The sequence below is a fragment of the Bidens hawaiensis genome, unplaced genomic scaffold (assembly GCF_021521415.1).
Source record: "Bidens hawaiensis isolate Kalapana, Puna unplaced genomic scaffold, B.hawaiensis_p1.1 tig00014336_1, whole genome shotgun sequence".
Lineage (NCBI taxonomy): Eukaryota > Viridiplantae > Streptophyta > Magnoliopsida > Asterales > Asteraceae > Bidens > Bidens hawaiensis.
In genome coordinates this window covers 217,112-237,657 of record NW_027492234.1, presented here as the reverse complement: position 1 = coordinate 237,657, position 20,546 = coordinate 217,112, and the positions used below count along the sequence as shown (strand labels likewise).

At 42.1% G+C, this 20,546-nt stretch overlaps 1 pseudogene across 1 annotated transcript; it reads left to right on the top strand.

The window, feature by feature from the left end:
* Positions 1–4,517: 4,517 nt before the first annotated feature.
* Positions 4,518–15,347, top strand: LOC143546407 (calcineurin B-like protein 4; annotated as a pseudogene). The gene is made up of 8 exons (XR_013137586.1): positions 4,518–4,602; positions 4,679–4,753; positions 4,891–4,950; positions 5,026–5,134; positions 14,635–14,687; positions 14,764–14,945; positions 15,122–15,176; positions 15,342–15,347. The product of XR_013137586.1 is annotated as a calcineurin B-like protein 4 (transcript).
* The last annotated feature ends 5,199 nt before the right edge of the window (positions 15,348–20,546 follow it).

The following is a 20,546-nucleotide window of genomic DNA, read 5'->3' as shown; positions in this document are numbered from 1 at the left end:
TTCCCTTTTTTTGCTTTTTAAAAATATTTATATCATTAGATTAATCTTCTTGTCCTTTTTATTGATTGTAACATGTATTTTAAGACAAGCATGTATGAATATGTAGCTTTTCGCTTTACAAGACAATAACATATTTCTAAACTAAAAAAAAAATATAAAATCAAGACCAAGTGAGTAAAGGCATTGGTTGGTTGATAGACTGAATTGATGATTTGAGCTCACCCTATATATATATATATATATATATATATATATATATATATATATATATATATATATATATATATATATATATATATATGTGTGTGTGTGTGTGTGTGTGTGTGTGTGTGTGTGTCAGTCAACCTAAAGGTATACACACTTAAAATCGTGTTACCTGACACCTTTATAATCTATATATGTAAACTTGTCTAATAAATGTAACTCATTATTTTATATTATAGTTCTTAGTGAGTTGACCCATAGATCAATTAATTACATGGGTTAAGCAAGTTGATATAAACACTTAAACACATTAAACCTATTTAACCAAACATGCTAAAAAGTTTCAACAACATATTGTATGTTTATAAGACGACAGAAGATATTTATATAATGATGATATTTACAAAAGATATCTTTTTCTTTATCAATATATATCCTTTTAGTTTTGGATGATATCTAATGTCATCATACGACTCATATGACATATGAAGAATTATTATACAAGCCGTATGATCTTATCAATGGTGTACCGTGACGTCAGTTATTTATTTATTAGTCCAACAGGTCATACAACTGTTATGATCTAAACAAAATAACAAACACTATCTTATAAAACGAAAGAAACGTTATAACCCCCCGATATAATAATGTGTGCGTATAAGACTCATTATTCATACAAGCCGTGTGATTAATTTTCACATGTCCCATATGACCCACGAGTGATGTATGTATGATTAATAATAATAATAATATCAGTAATGTTTTAAGTTAAATGAATGCTAACTAATTGTTAAATAATAAAATAATCTCAACCTTTTAAAAGAAACATCCAACGGCGATCCTGACATCTCTCAAACTCGAGAGAGAGAGAGAGAGAGAGAGAGAGAGAGAGAGCGATTGGGGGTTAAACAGAAGAAGCAAGAAAAGAAAAGAAGCCATTTTGTTTCTGTTTGTTTGTTTGATCAAAATCCCACAATCGATCTGTTTGTTTCGAATCAAATCAAAGACCATTGATTGTTGATAATATTCAGATTTGACATCTGGGTTATTGAAATTGAATATTTGAGATCAAGAAAAAGAAGAATAGAATATGATGGATTTGAATACAATAGAGTGTGCCTCTTCTTCTTACTCATCTCAGAGATGACCATAAAGTAGATATGCACACCGGATGTACATTTAATCATCGTTACGTCAAGTCTAACCCTCGTGAAGTTGAAAATGCCACCTGGATGCTTACGGTAAGCCTCATCCATATTAACTCATATGTTTCTTTAATTCTCAGTCAGTGTAGGTAGTTTTCAAAATTATTACATTTTGCAGGTATTCCATTGTTTTGGACAGTACTTCTGCCTTCACTTTGAAGCATTTCAGCTGGGAATGGCACCTGTTTACATGGCGTTTCTTCGGTTCATGGGTGACGAAGCAGATGCACGCAACTACAGTTACAGCCTAGAAGTGGGAGCCAATGGGAGAAAACTTACATGGGAAGGAACGCCAAGAAGCATCAGAGATAGCCATAGGCAAAATATGGAAAGAACAGCAGAATCCAGACGGCGGTGTTTGCATCCCAAATCTTTGTAGTTGAGGTGGTCATTTAGTCCTTGTCTTGTTTTTGGATGAATGCACATGTGTTTGATTGATTCTGTTGTAATGCTTCAAAACTTGCTACTGTCAGTCATACTTTGTTTTGTTTGTGGTCGGTCTAGTTGAATTTGACACTTGCCATACCTATAAACCTCTTCATACATGTCAATACTCTAATTATGCTATCAACTATGCAAATCAGAATCATTGACTTTACTGAGCTCATTCTTAATATGTATAATATATTTATTTGTGTATAGTACCTGGTAGTATACTAAGGATGACATTCAAGTCCATATAAAATCTCTTTTAACACCATGAACATTGCAAAGCATATGGTTTGCATTTGGCTCATGTGGATTCATTAGCATTTTTGGAAGAATGCATTGGATGAGTTTGTATTTGAGGGGAGTGCACTTGGGGTTGGGGAAGGATGATGTATTTTGGTGAGTTTTAAATATTTTTATTCTCTTGCTTTAATTTATTTATTTTAAAATGCATAAATAAGTTTTGTGGAGTATAAGCTTTATTGACTTGTATATCACATATTTTTCATTTCAAATGTAGCAAATAAGTAAAATATGTAACACAACACCCAACTCATCTGACTAAATGAGTTTTGGTCCATCTCTCTAACATGCTAATTTGAAAAACTCACTCCAACAAAACATTAATGATTATTAGAACATTCGTAGTCAAACGATTTGGCCTGCGTTTTGCATTATAACGCCGGAGGCACACCCCCCTCCCCCGGCGTTTTGTCTTTTTTTTTTGAATGTTGTATATATAACGCGGAAAAGGCACACAAATCAAAAAAAAAAGTAACCTTTGGGGCCATGTATCCGTTGGTTTTTTTTTAAAAAAATATTAATTAAATTTATACTATAAAAACAAACCAAACTCATTTTTTAACACATTACTCCCACTTCTATACCAATTATATTTTTTACACAAAAATTTCTACCAAAATGTTTCCGAATAACAACCAAAATGTTCTCGGTTTCGGTCAATATGCCCGTCAAGGCCACCAAAATCCACAACCGAACCCATCTACAGCCTCGTTGCCAACCGTACCCGTCCTGAATCCGTTCGACCCGCAAATGGCCACGTACATTGCATTTTTACAAAACTCTATGCCAAATGCGGTGCCCGGTTTCCAAAACCCAAGCGAGCTAACCGAAGACGACCCGAGAGTCCGATCGCTAAAAGCCGCTCGACAAGCGAAAATTTTTGAGAAATACAACATGTAGTTTTATTAGTATTATTTATGTTTTTTTTATTTGATGTATTTTTTTATATTTTAATTTAGTTTTTATTTAAAAGTTTAATGTATTTTTTAAATTTTAATGTTGTTTTTTAATTTTATGTTTAATTATTTAAATGAATTATTATTTAAAAAAACAAATAAAATTAATAGTGACTGGGTGCCACGTGACACATAACGCCGGGGGTGGAGAGTTATGACTACACCCTGTTTTTGCAAAAAACCATAACTCTGACTGGGCGTCACGTGACGCATAATGCATGCTATAACTACTGATGGTCTTATGTGTTTTAAAAACAATAAAATGTGCACTGCCATATTTCTAACTTGCTATAGTCCAAAAGAAAGCCCTGATTTTAGGTCCTAAAAGTTGTAAACATTTGATAATATATTCAAATGAACATAAAAAAGTGTTACTTTTCCGGTGCCTCATTTGATAATATTAATGGAAAATATATAAATAATACTAACCATATATATATATATTCAAGTTTCTTTTATAAAAGTAAAAACGGTAATTACACTTTTAGATCATCTCAAGCTTTCCACATTAGTCTTGTTGCAGGCAGGCATGCTGAGTTGTATGATCTTGTGTTCTTCAAGAAATCATCAATATTATATTTCATTCTTTCTGGTAATGTGTTGACTATTGTGAAATGTAGTTCAATACCTTGAGATTCAAGAACTTTTGTTTGTATCAACTTTGTTCAAATCAAATTTATATATAATACATTAATATACAAAAGAAATATCACTTTCAGAGGCTACTTGCTGATTTTTATATTTCTACTGTTGCTGATCTCCTCCTATTCCTCTTATTTATATGCAATTAAAAATATCAATGGAGCTTTCAATCTGCTTCATTGAATAGGATTTTCTTTTGTGCTTGATGAGGATCCTACTTGGATTTGTTTGTTTAATCTTTTTTTTTGTTTGTAATACTCTACTCGCGTGTAATCTTAAAAAAGTCTTTATTATTCTTTTTTCCAAGCCTCATTTCGGAGACACTACTAGGGGGTGTTTGGATGTGCGTTTTGAAAGTGATCACAGTTTTTTGAAACTTTTTTGATTCAACGAATGAAAAAAATTGTTGGTTTATGCTAACTTCAAGTTTAGGCCCATAAGGGGGGACGGGGCACCGCGTGAAGGAGATCCATCACGCGTGATGGCACCACTCAACACCGCCGCCACTCCCTTATCACGCTTGACGGATTTGAGGTTGGTGATGTGGCACCATTTAATTGGGTGGGGTGTGTGATGAATGATGCCACCACATCCACCACCCCTCCCCCCTAATATATTGTCCGTCCGATGATCTTTCTTAATACTTACATATCTATTTTATTAATGTTGAATATTATTTTGTCCTTTTTTATTGTGTATGGTCTAAATTTGTTTTTACTTGGTAACTACATTTGCAGATCCAAAGGAATATCTTTAGCATGCTCTTATTGACCTTTGGATGGGTTGCATTTGTTCCACTGCAGTTAAGCTTAAGCATACCCCGGGGTATGAAGACCCCGCTCTTTTAGCTAAAGAAACCCCCTGTGAGTTCTTGAACATACCCTATTCAAATCAAATTTTCTGAATAAAGATAAAAGTATTTGACCTTGAATCTTGCAGTCACCGAGAGTGAAGTTGAATGAGCTTTTCAAAAAGTTGAGCAGCTGTATTATCAATGATGGGCTCATTCACAAGGTATCTTTAAATTCTCTATTTACATTTAACGTTGGGGATTTGTAACCGAATGTTGGAACATCAGTTTCATGCCAGCTGCACAATAGCATTTTTAAGACTCCATAAGTGCTAATTCTCTTTGCAAAAATCATATCTAGGAAGAATTCCAGCTTGCACTTCTCAGAAACCGAAACAGGCGAAATCTTTTTGCAGATAGGGTATGTTAATCTCCTCTGTAAAGTAAATATACTATAAAGTTGCTTACGGAAAAGAATTCTTCTTCTGTTATGTAGATATTCGATGTGTTTGACCTGAAACGTAATGGAGTTATTGAGTTTGGAGAGTTTGTTCGATCACTAGGCGTTTTCCATCCTAATGCACCCGCAAAAGATAAAGTAATATGTGAGTTTCGTTAATTATGATCTCATTATCTGAAGAGGTAGGTCCCAGCAGAGCCCAGTTGGACCTGCATGACTCACCTCAGAGGGAAGCCTGCGTAGTTGAACCTGCAACACACCTTCAACAGGGACGTCTGCGCAAAGGCTAAACTCGCAGAACTCACCTTGAAGAGGGACGTCTGCGCAGAAACCAACTGGATCCGCAGGACCCACCATGCTCAGAGACGTGACGTCCTTACGCGCAGTACGCAAGCTGTTCCCGCAGGAAAAGCCTCTCAATGGTGAAGTACCCCGCCTGTTCCCGCAGCTGCGGATACAAGCCATCAGGGAAGGCTACCTGCGCAGCAAGGCTACACGCACAAGGCACTTAACTCTTAAATAATTCAGTAATGTCACCTGAAGGAGTGAGCAAACCGGGAACACTCCCGCACAAAGCCGGGGACACTCCCGCACAAATGAGCCAGTCCGTACGATACTGGAGGATCTTTTGTACTGTACCTGATGAGGTATGGACAAAAGATCTGACCAAGGATACGACAGCTCACTGACAACAGTATGACGAGCAGCACGCTCTTGTACTGTATGTCACTATTAGCCGCTGCCTACTCACCAACCTGTCGGAGGACGTGCATAGCCTGCAGTTGGTGGAACAGGAATAGTACACAGCCGGCCTGGTCACTATCAGCCGCTGCCTACCCACCAACCACCAGCATGGCATGTGCGCAGCCCACAGTTGGCAGAACAGGAACACTATTCAGCCGGCTGTACCTGCTTGGAAACCTACATTCGGCTATAAATACTCCAACACCTTGGAATGGTATCATCTTATCTCATATCTCATATCTTGATATATTACCTGATATCTGCTCTAGTCATTCTCTTAATATATACTTATATTCAAGAGCAATCTAGTCTGATTCTCACGCCGGAGGGTGGTCACAAGGAGGTACCCCCCCTTCTCAGTGACGAGCTCACGGTGTCTGTTTTGCAGGTTATCAGAAGAACCATCTTTGCCGGACCTAACCCTCGTGGGAAACATCTATTTAACCCCCAGATTATCCGTAATCTGCCCGGGGTCGATTAGTGTTTCTTCATTGGCGCCATCCGTGCATAAAAGTTAGAACTAATTTATTCAGTTTTTTCAAAACCTCCGAAAAGATGGTTAAAGTTACTCCGGTCCCAAAACCAACGAGTGACCAAGAAACCCCGGTAACCACAACCCCAGCTACTGGGGGGAATACCGGCGACTACACAGTTTTTACGAACACTACCCCGGTTACCCAAGCCGGGGCAAGTGCAGTAAATTTTACGAACACTACCCCAGTTACCCGAGTTGGGGCAAGTGCAGTAAATAATCTTTCACTGGGATTCACCGATACCCAGTTAGAGAGACAACGGACGAGGCTCCCCCGCCAAACACTCGATGAAGTTAAAGCGTGGGCGGAAGCACGTCAAAAAGAATTCCAAGCTGAGTTGGATGAACGCTTACGTTCACTCCAACAGGCTGATGAATTCGGCGAGTACTGGGACGATGATTCGGAGGAATCCGACACCGACGCAAACCCTCGCCATAGGGAGAAAGGGAAGCGTAAGGAAACGGACTTCCAACCGAGAAGGAATTTTGGAGAAACCTTCAAACCAAAAAACGCGGGTGGAAACCCACGTGACTTCTCTAAAACCTTCAGACCAACCGCTGCAAATGCGGGAACCTCCAAGTTCGCAAGGGACATTGCGGAAGCAATCGCCCCAAGAAGTGCCAAACAGATGTCAAACATCGGCACCTATGATGGTATATCTGACCCAGACGATCATTTGAACAGATTCATAGCGGGGGCAACCGTCAGCAGCTGGACGGAACCCACGTGGTGTTATATGTTCCAGATGACGCTGGTTGGAGCAGCCAAAGCGTGGTTCGACCGTCTACCGGTCTACCACATCTACGATTGGGCAGATTTCCAACAGAAGTTTAGCCAACACTTCAGCCAACAAAGAAAGTATACCGAAGAGCAATGGACAATCCTCAATTGCTTTCGAGAGGAAGATGAATCTTTGCTAGACTTCATCACTCGCTTCAACTCAAAGAAGCTAAGTCTGGGTAATATTAGCGAAGATCTTGTTCGCGCTGCTTTCATCCAGGGCACAAAAGACCCAGAGCTCATCCGCACCTTAACGGGTAAAGATGGCATGCCATCCACATGGGATGCCATCATGACAGCAGCTAAACGCTTCGCGGAAACGGAAAAGCAACTGGGTAGAGATCTTCCCCAAAGCACAAACCTCTACACCCAGAAAACAAGAGAAAACAACGTCCTTACCGCCCGACTAAACAAAAAGAGGAAGCTAGGCATTTGGCAGTCAAGGGTAAACTTTGACACCTCATCCGGCTCGCACCCTCGGTTAGGCGGAAAGGATAACATGCCATCAAACCGGAACTCCAGATGGACGCCACTCACCAAAAGCGTCACCGAGATATTCGACACCGAGAGACTCCCATGGCCAAAGGCTCCAATAATCCGAGAGCGTCACAACACTGATCAGAGCAAATTCTGTGACTTCCACAGGACAAGAGGCCACAACACTGTGGAAAGCGTAGACTTGAAGGACATCGTCGAAGCATTTGTCAGAGATGGGACGCTCACGCACCTCGTGGCGTAATGAACGCTGAGCAGGCTAATGCGTGTAGAACCCCAGTTGGGGAAAACACGAATAAAACTGCAGCTTCAATGTCGGAGACTACATACTGCGTAAACAACGAGATTCCGAACCAAGTGCATATCGGCTCGAAAGGCTCGATGACACTCCCAAGAACATTGAAGGGAGCTCAATTACACAGTCTGCATGTAGATCAATTCCAAACTTGTAAAAGAAAAGGCCCAGAGCCACTTCTAATGGAAATGATTCTCCTTATCACATTGACGCTGATGGTCTTACATTTATACTTAATGAACTTTCCACACTGATATGCCGGTCTTCACCGCATACATAAGTGGGGAGTAAGTCGTTGCTTGTGGAAGGCGGCAAAACCCGCATAAACACAAAAAACGGCCAACCTTCACGCAGGTCAGTTATAGGTAAAGTTGGGTCACCCCACTAAATGAAAGTGTCGGTCCTACCCGCACAAATCATGATAGAGGAAACCGAACTAACCTATTGACAACCGCGCGTCGAACGGTTAATTTATTCAAAACACTGATATGCCGGTCTTCACCGCATACATAAGTGGGGAAGTAAGTCGTTGCTTGTGGAAGGCGGCAAAACCCGCATAAACACAAAAAACGGCCAACCTTCACGCAGGTCAGTTATAGGTAAAGTTGGGTCATCCCACTAAATGAAAGTGCTGGTCCTACCCGCACAAATCATGATAGAGGAAACCGAACTAACCTATTGACAACCGCGCGTCGAACGGTTAATTTATTCAAAACACTGATATGCCCCCACCGCATAAATAAGTGTGAAAAGAAGTCGTTGCGTGTGGAAGGCGGCAAAACCCGCATAAACACAAAAAACGGCAAGAATTTCTAAGGAAAAGATGAGGAAAACCTTCACGCAGGTCAGCCATAGGTAAAGTTTGGTCATCCTACTAAATGCAAGTGACGGTTTTACCCGCACAATCATGATAGAGGAAACTGAACTTTAACCTATCGACAACCGCGCGTCGAACGGTTAACTTATTCAGAACACTTAGAAAATATCTTCAAGGAAAAAATGAGGAAAACCTCCACGCAGGTCAGATATAGGTAAAGTTTAGCCATCCTACTAAGTGCAAGTGACGGTCTTACCCGCACAATCACGAAAGAGGAAGCAAAACTTTAACCTATTATCTGCCACGTTGATAGGTTAACTTATTCAAAGTACTTAAGAAATTGCTAAGTTAAACTACAGTATGCACAAGCGAATCATACATTGTTTATGCGGCAAAACAAGTGCCAAATTAAACTATAATATGCATGAGCAAGTCGTACAACGTTTATAAAGCAAGAGTGACGGTCCTACCCGCACAAAAGATTTACATTCCATATGAATTCAAGTATTACAAGAATGGCCGGGTATCTACCCGCCTACAAGAATATAAATCTATACAATGTAAACCTATCCTAACAGTGGGAAGGGATCTAAAGGTTCAAGCTTCAGGACCACTCCCTCCAAACCCACTTGTACCCGCACCATCAGTTGGCTGTGGCGGTTCAAGGAAGGTCTTAAGAATGGTTAGCCCATCATCAGCAGCAGCAACTTCGTTCACCTTCTCCACCACCGGATGCGGGAAGGCGGCATACTGGTTCACTGCTTGGTCATATACAGCTTCAGTATCCACATCATATAAAGGGAAGTTGGAAGGCGGGATGCCCTTCTCAACGAACCCTAGACCAAGCAGGAAGCCGGCCTTTTCCCCATCCTCATGAGAAGCGTTGAGGGCTGCGCTCATGGCATCGTCATATGATGTGTCCGTAAAGACTCGATGCACAACCTACAAAACAAAATACAAGTATCAAAACCTTTTCTAAGTATAAAGAAAAGCGTGAAGACATTATGAAGCTAAGCTTACCTGCGACAACGCTTCTCGTAGAAGCCATTCCTTGGTAACCAGAGCCTCCTGGAGGGCAGCTTGAGCTTGGTTACGGGCGCGTTCGGCTTCACTTTTGTTAAGGTTGGCAAGCAACACTTCTTTAGCCGCAGCCTCTTCGACGCCTTTTAGCTTACGCTCAGTATGGTCAAGCACGCCCCTCTGGTCCAAGATCTCTTGGAGCTTCTTGGCGTCTTCCATGGCCAAGGCATCATGAGCCTGCTGGAGCCTCTCTAATTTGGCTTTAAGCTCTATTCTCGGTGCGTAGAGGCTCAGCAACAGCTTCAGCCCTGGTGGCCCTCTCAGTTGCGTTCCGAGCGATTTCCTTAGCTAACCGAAGCTGTTCGTTAACAGCTTGGGCAGCCTTGGAACGGGCCTCGAGACGGGCCTGAACTTCAACTTCAAGGGCCTTGAAGGCCTTCTCCTTCTCCGCAGCAACGGTGGAGAGCCTCCTGTTCTCCTCCCGGACAGCCCGCGCTTGAGCTACTTCTTGGATACGAGCTGCTTTTAACTTGTCGTTTTCACGACAAAGCAGCTCGACGCGCGGCTGCATTTGGGCTAGGAGAATCCGCAGTTCATTCGACAGCCTACCCTCCTGGTAGCTGGACATGGCTTCCCCCAGCGCACCAACGGGGGTGGCGTGGCGCGCCCACTCGACGCATTCCACAGGCGTCCGAAGGGTTGTTCCTCGGCGGATGTTCCATCGTGGAACATACACTTCATTGGAATCCGATACTGCAAAAGCAAAAAGCAGTTAGGAAAAGATGATAACAAAAAAAAAATATATATAATAAAAGGCCAAAATAACCCTACGCACCCGTAGGGTCGACGACAGGCCTGTAGCCGCCAAACCCATCACCCGAACCCAACGGATATCCATCCAAGAGGTCAGGCAGATGGGAAGGAGGCAGAGATTGGCTTGACTCCCCAACCCCGGACATACCTGAAGGACCGGCCGTAGTCGCCGGCGCCGGAGGAGGCATAGCGGAGGCCGCCGTGGTAGAAACCAACGGAGGTGAACTCACCGGAGATGAACTCACAACCGCGTCCGCGGCTGTGGAAGAATCCACAGAAACACTCACCGCCGGCTCAGTGAAGGAATCAGTGAATATGGCACTGACAGCCGGTGGGGACGTCGTCACAGTTGGAACAGTTGGCTCAACCGGGTGAGCAACTGAACCAACAACTGAAGCAGGCGCAGTCGCCTGGGTCATCGCCTCAGGTAGGTTGACCAAACCTACCGTCATGGGTCCGGAGGTGCTCCTCCCCGCTCCGCCCTGGAATGCCGTAGCATCCACGCCTTCACGAAAAGATATATTAGTATAATGGCGGAAAGATATGAAGTTAAAAGTAAAGGAAGTTTGTACTTACGAGTCCTCTTGAGCTTGAAGGTACGAACAGGCGGGGAAGAACCCGATGGAACCGGCCTCTTTACGCCTGTTACCGTCGCTGTACTGGTCTGCCCGGAGGTGACAGCCGTCTCAACCTCCGGAGCAATGGTCTTATCACCACCAGGGTTCCCCGCCACCTCCTCGCTTTCGGTCTCTGAGTCAGACCGATTCACCGGATCGGCAGTGGAGGCAACCTTCGCCTTCCCCTTCCCGCCGGCGGCCTTCTTCTTCCTCGCCAAGAAAGGACCATTTGCGGATTCCTCATCAGAAGATGACAAAATTAGAGGAATTCCCGCAGAGGTTTGAGCATTGAGAGGGCGAGGGTCAAAAAGTTCTTTACCTGGCCGCCTGGCGCTCAGGATCTCGTGGCCTGGCGGGTAGACCTCCACGAACCGATCCGCCGTTTGCTCAAGGATGAGCAACTCGTTCTCATCTAGAGCACGAGTACCCATCCGAGTGGGACCATCACTCTCCCGCGGCTGCAGGAGAGACTGCAAGTCGTTTCCCTCTGTAAACAAAAAGAAAAAACGGTTAGAACAAAAACCCTAAATTAACGGATAATATGAAGCATACCGTAAGGGACAGAGTTCAAACCGTATTCAAGGACGATGGGAATCTGTGACGCCTCCTTCCACACCCGGCTCATCCCGAGCAACCCCATCCCGGACTCCGCAAAGCGGTAAACCGGAAACTGGATCCGGGAAACCTTGGAGAACCATTCCGCCTCCTGGTAGTTAGAGGCGTGAAGGGCGGGAGTGCTCTCCCACTCTTAAACGTCATCGCAAGGGGGACGACGCGAGCGGAGATATAGAAAAACTCCCGCTTCCACGACCGAAGACTGCGCTCGGTAGCGCAGATCTTCAAACCCTTGATCCGATTGACCAAGGTGTACCACCCCTAGATGCACCTCCAGGAGTAGAAGGTCATCAACCGATCAACGTGGGGCTCCAAACCCAGAATGAGGCACACCCACTCAAAGTGGCGGATCTTGGCGATCGCCATCGGGTGTACCTCCGTCAGATGCACACCGTGCCTCTCCAAGACACGGTATACAAACTTCGTCAATGGGAACCTGAGATTCCCATAAACGAAGAATGCAGTATACACCCCTATTTTGCCCTTGGGGGCGTCGTACACCGTCTGGTGTGGCTCCGGAAACTCAGGCTCGAACGGCTCGAGCATGAACTTCCGGACGATGTACCGATAGGGCTCGATGGGAAGAGCACACTGACATTCGCCAGCAGTGCTCTTATCGTCCTTATCGGAAGTGGACGACGGACACTCGACGAACACGTCAGACTCCTCGGCAGTAGCCTCAACATCATGGGAAGAAGACATTCTGGAAGGATGAAAGGCAACGATTTCAGAAAGAATATTCGCCGGAAATCGCTTAGAAGGAGAAGATAGAAGTGAAAGTGTGGATTACAAAGGACCCTCTCCCCCTTATATACTCATCGCAATGAATGCGATGAATTTAATGCGGAGGAGAGAGAAAAGAGCTGGTGCAATGAAACTATGACACGTGGAAAAAGCAAGCTGGCAACAGCTGTTGACGGGACGCGCGCCCAAAAAATCGCGCCCACGCGCCTGAAAAAGCGTCTGGAATGACCATGTACTGTCACGTCGCCATAACTTCCTGCACGTCCTGACACTGTCAGAAGAAACCGTCGGACGACGTTTCAACAGTTTGGACTGTTCTTATCCTTTCACCAACTCTTCGAATTTCAAAAAGATTCAAAAAGATTCAAAAGTAAGCGGGAATATACCCCTTACGTTGGCAACCAAGTAACTATAAGACAGGTGCGAGTACAGTGTTAAGGCAAAACCCTTCACATACTTAGCACCTGCAGGGAATTGAAGCCAATAATACCTCGGCAACCAAGTAACCATAAGACGGGTGCGAGTACAGTGTCAAGGCAAAACCCTTCACATACTAAGCACCCGCAGGGAATTGAAGCCAGGAATACCTTGGAAGTAAAGTAACTATAAGACGAGTGCGGGTACAGTGTCAAGGCGAAACCCTTCACATACCTAGCACTCCGCAGGGAATTGAAACCAAGAAGGATCTTCTGGGCCATGCTTGCGGAAACGGGAATAACATCCCCGCATAGCGGGAACGTCGAGAACTAGATTGTTTGAATCTCCAAGATGGAATTGGTTGTTTAAACATAATTGATCACTATGTTCAAAACTACCAAAACCTCATGGAGAATCTACACAAGTGGAACTCAACGCTCCTGACTTGCGAGGAAGTTACAGACCTACCCGCATCACACCCAAAGATCAAGCAGAAAAGTCGGGAATTTCTGCACGTGACATTAGGACTTCCGCGGGAAGAATCCCCATGGAAAACCTTAAAACTAAACCCTTTTCAAAACCCTTTGCTTAAGTCCAAAAGTTCACCTCACTTATTAACAATTCATGAGAAGAACATTGGACTGGGGGACTTGAAGAGGTAGGTCCCAGCAGAGCACAGTTGGACCCGCAGGACTCACCTCAGAGGGAAGCCTGCGTAGTTGAACCTGCAACACACCTTCAACAGGGACGTCTGCGCAAAGGCTAAACTCGCAGAACTCACCTTGAAGAGGGACGTCTGCGCAGAAACCAACTGGATCCGCAGGACCCACCATGCTCAGAGACGTGACGTCCTTACGCGCAGTACGCAAGCTGTTCCCGTAGGAAAAGCCTCCCAATGGTGAAGTACCCCGCCTGTTCCCACAGCTGCGGATACAAGCCATCAGGGAAGGCTACCTGCGCAGCAAGGCTACACGCACAAGGTACTTAACTCTTAAATAATTCAGTAATGTCACCTGAAGGAGTGAGCAAGCCGGGAACACTCCCGCACAAAGCCGGGGACACTCCCGCACAAATGAGCCAGTCCGTACGATACTGGAGGATCTTTTGTACTGTACCTGACGAGGTATGGACAAAAGATCTGACCAAGGATACGACAGCTCACTGACAACAGTATGACGAGCAGCACGCTCTTGTACTGTATGTCACTATTAGCCGCTGCCTACTCACCAACCTGTCGGAGGACGTGCATAGCCTGCAGTTGGTGGAACAGGAATAGTACACAGCCGGCCTGGTCACTATCAGCCGCTGCCTACCCACCAACCACCAGCATGGCATGTGCGCAACCCACAGTTTGCAGAATAGGAACACTATTCAGCCGGCTGTACCTGCTTGGAAACCTACCTTTGGCTATAAATACTCCAACACCTTGGAATGGTATCATCTTATCTCATATCTCATATCTTGATATATTACCTGATATCTGCTCTAGTCATTCTCTTAATATATACTTATATTCAAGAGCAATCTAGTCTGATTCTCACGCCGGAGGGTGGTCACAAGGAGGTACCCCCCCCTTCTCAGTGACGAGCTCACGGTGTCTGTTTTGCAGGTTATCAGAAGAACCATCTTTGCCGGACCTAACCCTCGTGGGAAACATCTATTTAACTCCCAGATTATCCGTAATCTGCCCGGGGTCGATTAGTGTTTCTTCATTATCTTAATTTGAAGTGCATAAAAATAAACTCTTCTGGGCAGTTGCTTTCAGGCTATATGATCTCAGACGAACCGGTTTTATTGAGAGGGAGGAGGTTGGCATTATTTACATCTGACTCTTGCTGTTGAATCCGCCAACTATGATATAAAAGGGTGCAATTTTTGTGACAGTTAAAAGAGATGGTAATATCACTCTTACACGAATCAGATTTGGTACTTTCGGAAGACGTTATCGATAAAACATTTAGTGATGCAGACATTAAAGGCGATGGAAAAATAGACGAAGACGAATGGAAACAGTTTGTGGCAAAGAATCCATCTCTCATGAAGAACATGACCCTCCCCTATTTGAAGTGAGTATGCCAAGATCATCACATTTTTCTTGTCAATTTGCATCACTTTTTGATATCTTAATAGGAGGCATGGGAACTTAAGTTTGTCAAAAGATCTAGAGAGTATAATAACGAATTTCAAAAGGCACTTAAAATTGAATATTGAAACTTCACGTTCAAACATATGTCGTGTGCAGGGACATAACTTTGGCTTTCCAGAGCTTTGTTTTGAACTCACAAGTAGATGTATCGGTATGAAGTTAAATACGCTCTTTGAACTCGCTTTGCTAGTCAAGAAGGAAGGTGCATAGAGTTTTGAGGTTCTTATACAGAGGAGGATAACAATGGAAGATGCTGTGTTTTTTAACTTGCAACATATATCTTCAACTGTTTATCTTGTTTTGTTCTTTGGTGTAGGTTTGAAAGATTTTAAATCTTGAAGGACTAAAAGGATAAATAAATTGTTGATTGTCTTTTCATTTGGACAAAAACATAATAAAGCGTACGATTACAGTTAGAAGTGTTCGGGTTTGGGTGTCTAAACCCGTTCTCATAGGAACCGGTTTGGGTTGGAACTAGTTCTATGGTGGGGAAAATCAAAACCTACAGGAACCAATTATGGTAGGTTCGAAATCGTTTTGGAACTTGTTACAGTAAAAAAAAGTGTTAAGTTTATAAATTTAAGCAAAATAAAGCTTATTTATTTAAATTAAAAAAAAAGTTACAAAGTCATAACTTGCAATACACTAAAAGAAACATAGAAATCGCAATGCCTTTTGTGTGTGTGTTTTTTTTTCTTTCGATCATATTTAGATTGTTAATACGATACATAAGGACCGCTACTCCAAAGAGTATTACACTCTTGATCGTGAAATATTGATTGCTTGTTGTGCCTTGTGAATTGTGTGAAAGTAGGATACTCCAAATTTAGGAGTCAACAACTTTTATAAAACATTCTTGATGGAAAAAAAATTTGAATGAAAGATCCTACTGAATTGAATTGGGTGTCCATGAGAATTCTTGATCTCTCTCAATTCTAAAATCCAGGACTTGAATTCATCTCATGTCATTAAATTCCTTCTGATTTATTAGAACTAAAAGAATTTCATTTAAGCATCTCATTGTTTTAGTTGAAAGATTCAATTTCTATTAGAATCTGGTCATTCACCATGACCCGCTAAAAATTCATGTCTGAATGGTTAAAACACCAAACTCATAATTGGCGAATTCGTAGGTTCATTTCATTTCCTATGTACATATGGGTGCTATGTTGTATATGAATCAGATTTCGGATCAACATATATTGATTGGCCGTGCATTATGTTGTTGCTAGCAAATACCACAATTTTTGTTTTCAGCTCTTCCAAATCATTCATGGGGAACATGAGTGGTTACGACCTCACTTTCACGAAGACAACAAGGGTTCAAGTCCCTCTAGGAGTGTACCAATACTCAAGACTATAGAAATGACATATTCTATCAAGTGATACATCTTTGCCAAGTACTTCTAATAGTCTACTTAGTGGAACTTTGTATTTTTATATCAAGTGATATCTATTTGTCAAATCTGTATGGGAGAAGAAAGGAAGTTGATTATGGAATGTCTAAAACTAATTAGACGTTGGTTCAATGCCCGAGTGGTTAATGGGACTGATATAGTCTAAAATATACATATTATATAATAAATATTTCCTACACTTATGAGTATATTTATGATTGTTTTTGTTAAATTATACTTGTTCATGGTTCATATGTTTACTTTAAAGATTTCAAAAAAGAATGAACCAAAATTGAGTACTTTTATTTAACATGAGACCAACAAACGAATAGGCAAATGAGTTATATTTATTACTATTATTAGTGATAATATTACTCTTACAAGTATTATCATATTATCATTATTATATACATATAGTAAAATATTTCGTCTAAGTTTTTTTTTGAAAGATAAACTTCATTCACCAAAACAAACAAAATGCAAGTCCTCAAATCAAGGACCGTATGCAAAACCAAAAATTACATCAAAATATAAGGGGAATCATATCAATCCTTCCATTCTATACATTTAAATTTAGATCTATTTCTAATCCAAAAAAACGAACTATATTTAATCTTCGTGATAACTTCCACCACTTTAGCGTTCTTCCTTTGAAAAACCATCTCATTTCTAGCAATCCAAATCCACCATAAAGTCGTTAACACAATCCCGTGAACCGTCCTCGTCTCATGTTTCCGCAACTTCAAATCTTTTGCTAAAGAGAGTAAATCCCTAACCTCAAACACATATATGACGGGTGGTCAATGGGACAACCCTTAAGTGGTTTAAGACCGTTAATATTCATGTGTTTAATTGGTTTATTTTGTTGAATTGGATAACTACGTTTACTCGTGTAATGGTAGGTATGAAAAGCTAGATGATGGAATTATGAGAACGTAGGCGAAAACGGTGGCGAAAACGGACTTGGAACGAAGAAAATATCAAGAAAATAAGTTGGAAATGAGTGAAGTCCACCATAGCTTACGGTAGCCACCGTAAGCTACGGTGGGAGTTGAAGATATAAGCTGCCGTAAGGCAGTTTAAACCCAACGTGGTTTTTTTGGAAGCCACCGTAAGCTACGGTGGCCACCGTAGCTTACGGTGGACGCATGCTGAAAATTGTAACTGCCGTTTTTATTTGTCTTTTTGGTCGGCTTTTGAGATCATTATCTTATCTTATCATCTAAGAAACACCGGGAGGCGATTTTGGGAGACAAGAATATTATTTTGAGTGTGGTAATCGTTAAAGACTTGTTTTTGATTCATATGCAAATTATAATCGAAGGAATGATGAACTGAATCATGCTCGACTAAACTCCTTTATGTTTTCCCTCGGATTGTAAGGTTTATTATGCTTGTTTGGTTGAATGTTTTATCAGTTTATGAGATAATATTTAATCTTATTGATTTCATTATTATGATGTTTATGTATTGATTTATAGATTGTTAGTTTATCGACTTTGTGTTCTAAACCGTCAGTTCTTGGTTCTTTAAGTAATCGAGATTAATCGGGAGGGATTTAGGGTTGGATAAACTAATTGGTTTTTGAGTGATTACCCTGCGTTATATAATCCAAGTACTTGATCTTCAATTATCGAAATCGTTTACATAAACACGAACTCAGTTTAAACATCAACTGTAACATTCATGGAAACCTGAAACCGAGGGAGGACATATTTTCTCATATTGTTTAAAACTCGTTTATCTGTTTCAGTTCTTTTCGTTAATCAAAACAACAAAATACTTAAGTTTATTTTTTTGCATTTAGTTTAATATAGATTAATTACAAAGCTACTTAGTAACACATTTTCCACAAACTCCCTGTGTTCGATACCCTCTTGCCACTATCTAATTAGTTGTAATCGGTTTATTTTTGAGTGAGTCTTCTACCTCACGTAAAATTTTGGCGCCGTTGCCGGGGAGTAGTGCGTAACGTGTGTTAGCTTTAGTAGTTTTTGTTTGTTATTTTCGGGTTTACACTGGTTGTGTTAGTGTGCAGGTACCTACAGGTGTATGCATACTAGAAGATCTAACAGGTCATCACCGCTAGTTATTGATCCCGAGATTGACAAAACACTTCGAAGAAACCGAGTCTTACTTAGGGAGAATAAGCTTCTTGGTTCTCCAATCGCATCAAACAACATGGATTCACCAGCTCCCACTTCGGGTCAAACAATCCCGACTACACCTCCACCAAATCCACCTCCACCGATTACTACTAATATACCAACAGCATCAAGTGAACTCCAACCACCACCCACAACCGAACCCATAGCTGCTCAATACACCTACTCAACATCATCCACATTGCCACCTATTACCAATCTTTTTCCTACATTTGGTGCATCATCATCATCTCAACAATATCAACCACCACCACCCTTTTAACAATCACAATAAAACTACCAATACCAACCCCAACCGTTTATGCAACATTCAAGATCACAAGGTGATGGATATGGATATGGGTTTGACAGTGAATTCGAGGGGTATGAAGTGGAAGGTTACTACACGGGAGGTGATGGAAGCCAAAGGGTAAATCCGGGAAATTTGGCCTATAGTCAATGGCAACATCCGGAATCGGTTCAAGGGATTAATAGACAACCACCACCAGTTGTTCAACAACAACCCGGGGTGGTTGTTCAACAAAACGTGCAACCACCGATTCAATAACAAGCTCAACAACAACCACCGGTTGTTGTTCATCAACAGGTTCAACCGCCACCGATTGTTCAACAACCACAAGGGCAACCTCAAGATCCACAATTTCAACAACAAATGCCCCAACCACAGTTTCAACAACAATTTGTGCAGCCAAGGCCCGTTTATAGACCAATGGGTCAACCAAGAGTACCAATAGGGGTACCAAGAAGGCACGCAAGAGAGATGGTTAGGGGGATTGAAGCCCATTTCCGACCCATAATTACTAATAATCTGTCTCCGGTGGTTATCCTTCTCAATAATCAAGGGAGGACATTTGAAGTAAGAACCAATTCCCTTCAAAGTCTTCCGAAGTATAAAGGTCTAGCAACGGAGGAACCTTACTTTCACTTGGAGGCATATGACTCCATTTGCAACACAATTGGGGGTCAAGGTTTTACATCGGATGATGTGAAGTTGGTTCTATTTCAGTTCTCATTGGAAGACAAGGCAAAGAGATGGTTTTATACTTTGCCTTCCGCGTCTGTTTATACTTGGGCCGAAATGCAACAAAGATTTTTAGAAGAATTTTACACGGCCCAAAAGACCAATGATGTGAGAAGAAGTTTGAGAACCTTCCAACAACAATCGGGGGGAAATGTTTCATGAAGCATTTGAGAGGTTCAATATGATGATAAAGAATTGTCCTCATCACGGTATTGCTTTATGGGAGTTGTTGAATGCGTTTCATGAGGGTTTGAGTATGGAGGATGAACGGGATTTGCGGTCGATCACTAATGGTACATTTGGTACCAATTATGAACAAGATGATTGGGTATATTTGGAACAAATGGCGGTTACATCAAAGAGAAAGGCCCAAACCGGACGAAGAGCAAGACCGACGATTGGTAGACCGCAAGTGCAAGCCGTGGGAGAAGGAAATGTACAAACCACTAATCAAGTAATCAATGTTTGTACAAATTGCAACGAGTTGGGTCATGCAACGGAGGTGTGTGGGGTAGGTCAAGCACCGGTGGAAGAGGCGAATGCACTTCAAGGGGGAGGTGGTAGAAATTACAACATGAACTCCAACACCTACCACCTCGGGTTAAGAAATCACCCAAATTTTCGTTATGAAAATCCGGCCACTCAATCTAATCTAAATTTTCAAGGAAGTCAAAGAAATTATGTCCCTCGCCAACAATATAATAACCAAGGTAATTATCATGGCGGGAATAATCAAGGATTTCAAGGTCAAGGGGGTGCGGTCAAAGCAGGTCAACGGGTCAAAGTTCATCGAGTGGAAATGAGGTTATGGACATGTTGAAGTTGATGCAACAAGACATGCAACGAAGAAATTAACTGGATGAGGCGCGAATGCAAAAGGATGAAGTAAGAGATAAGGCCATCCAATCTTTGACTACACAAATGGGTCAACTCGCAAC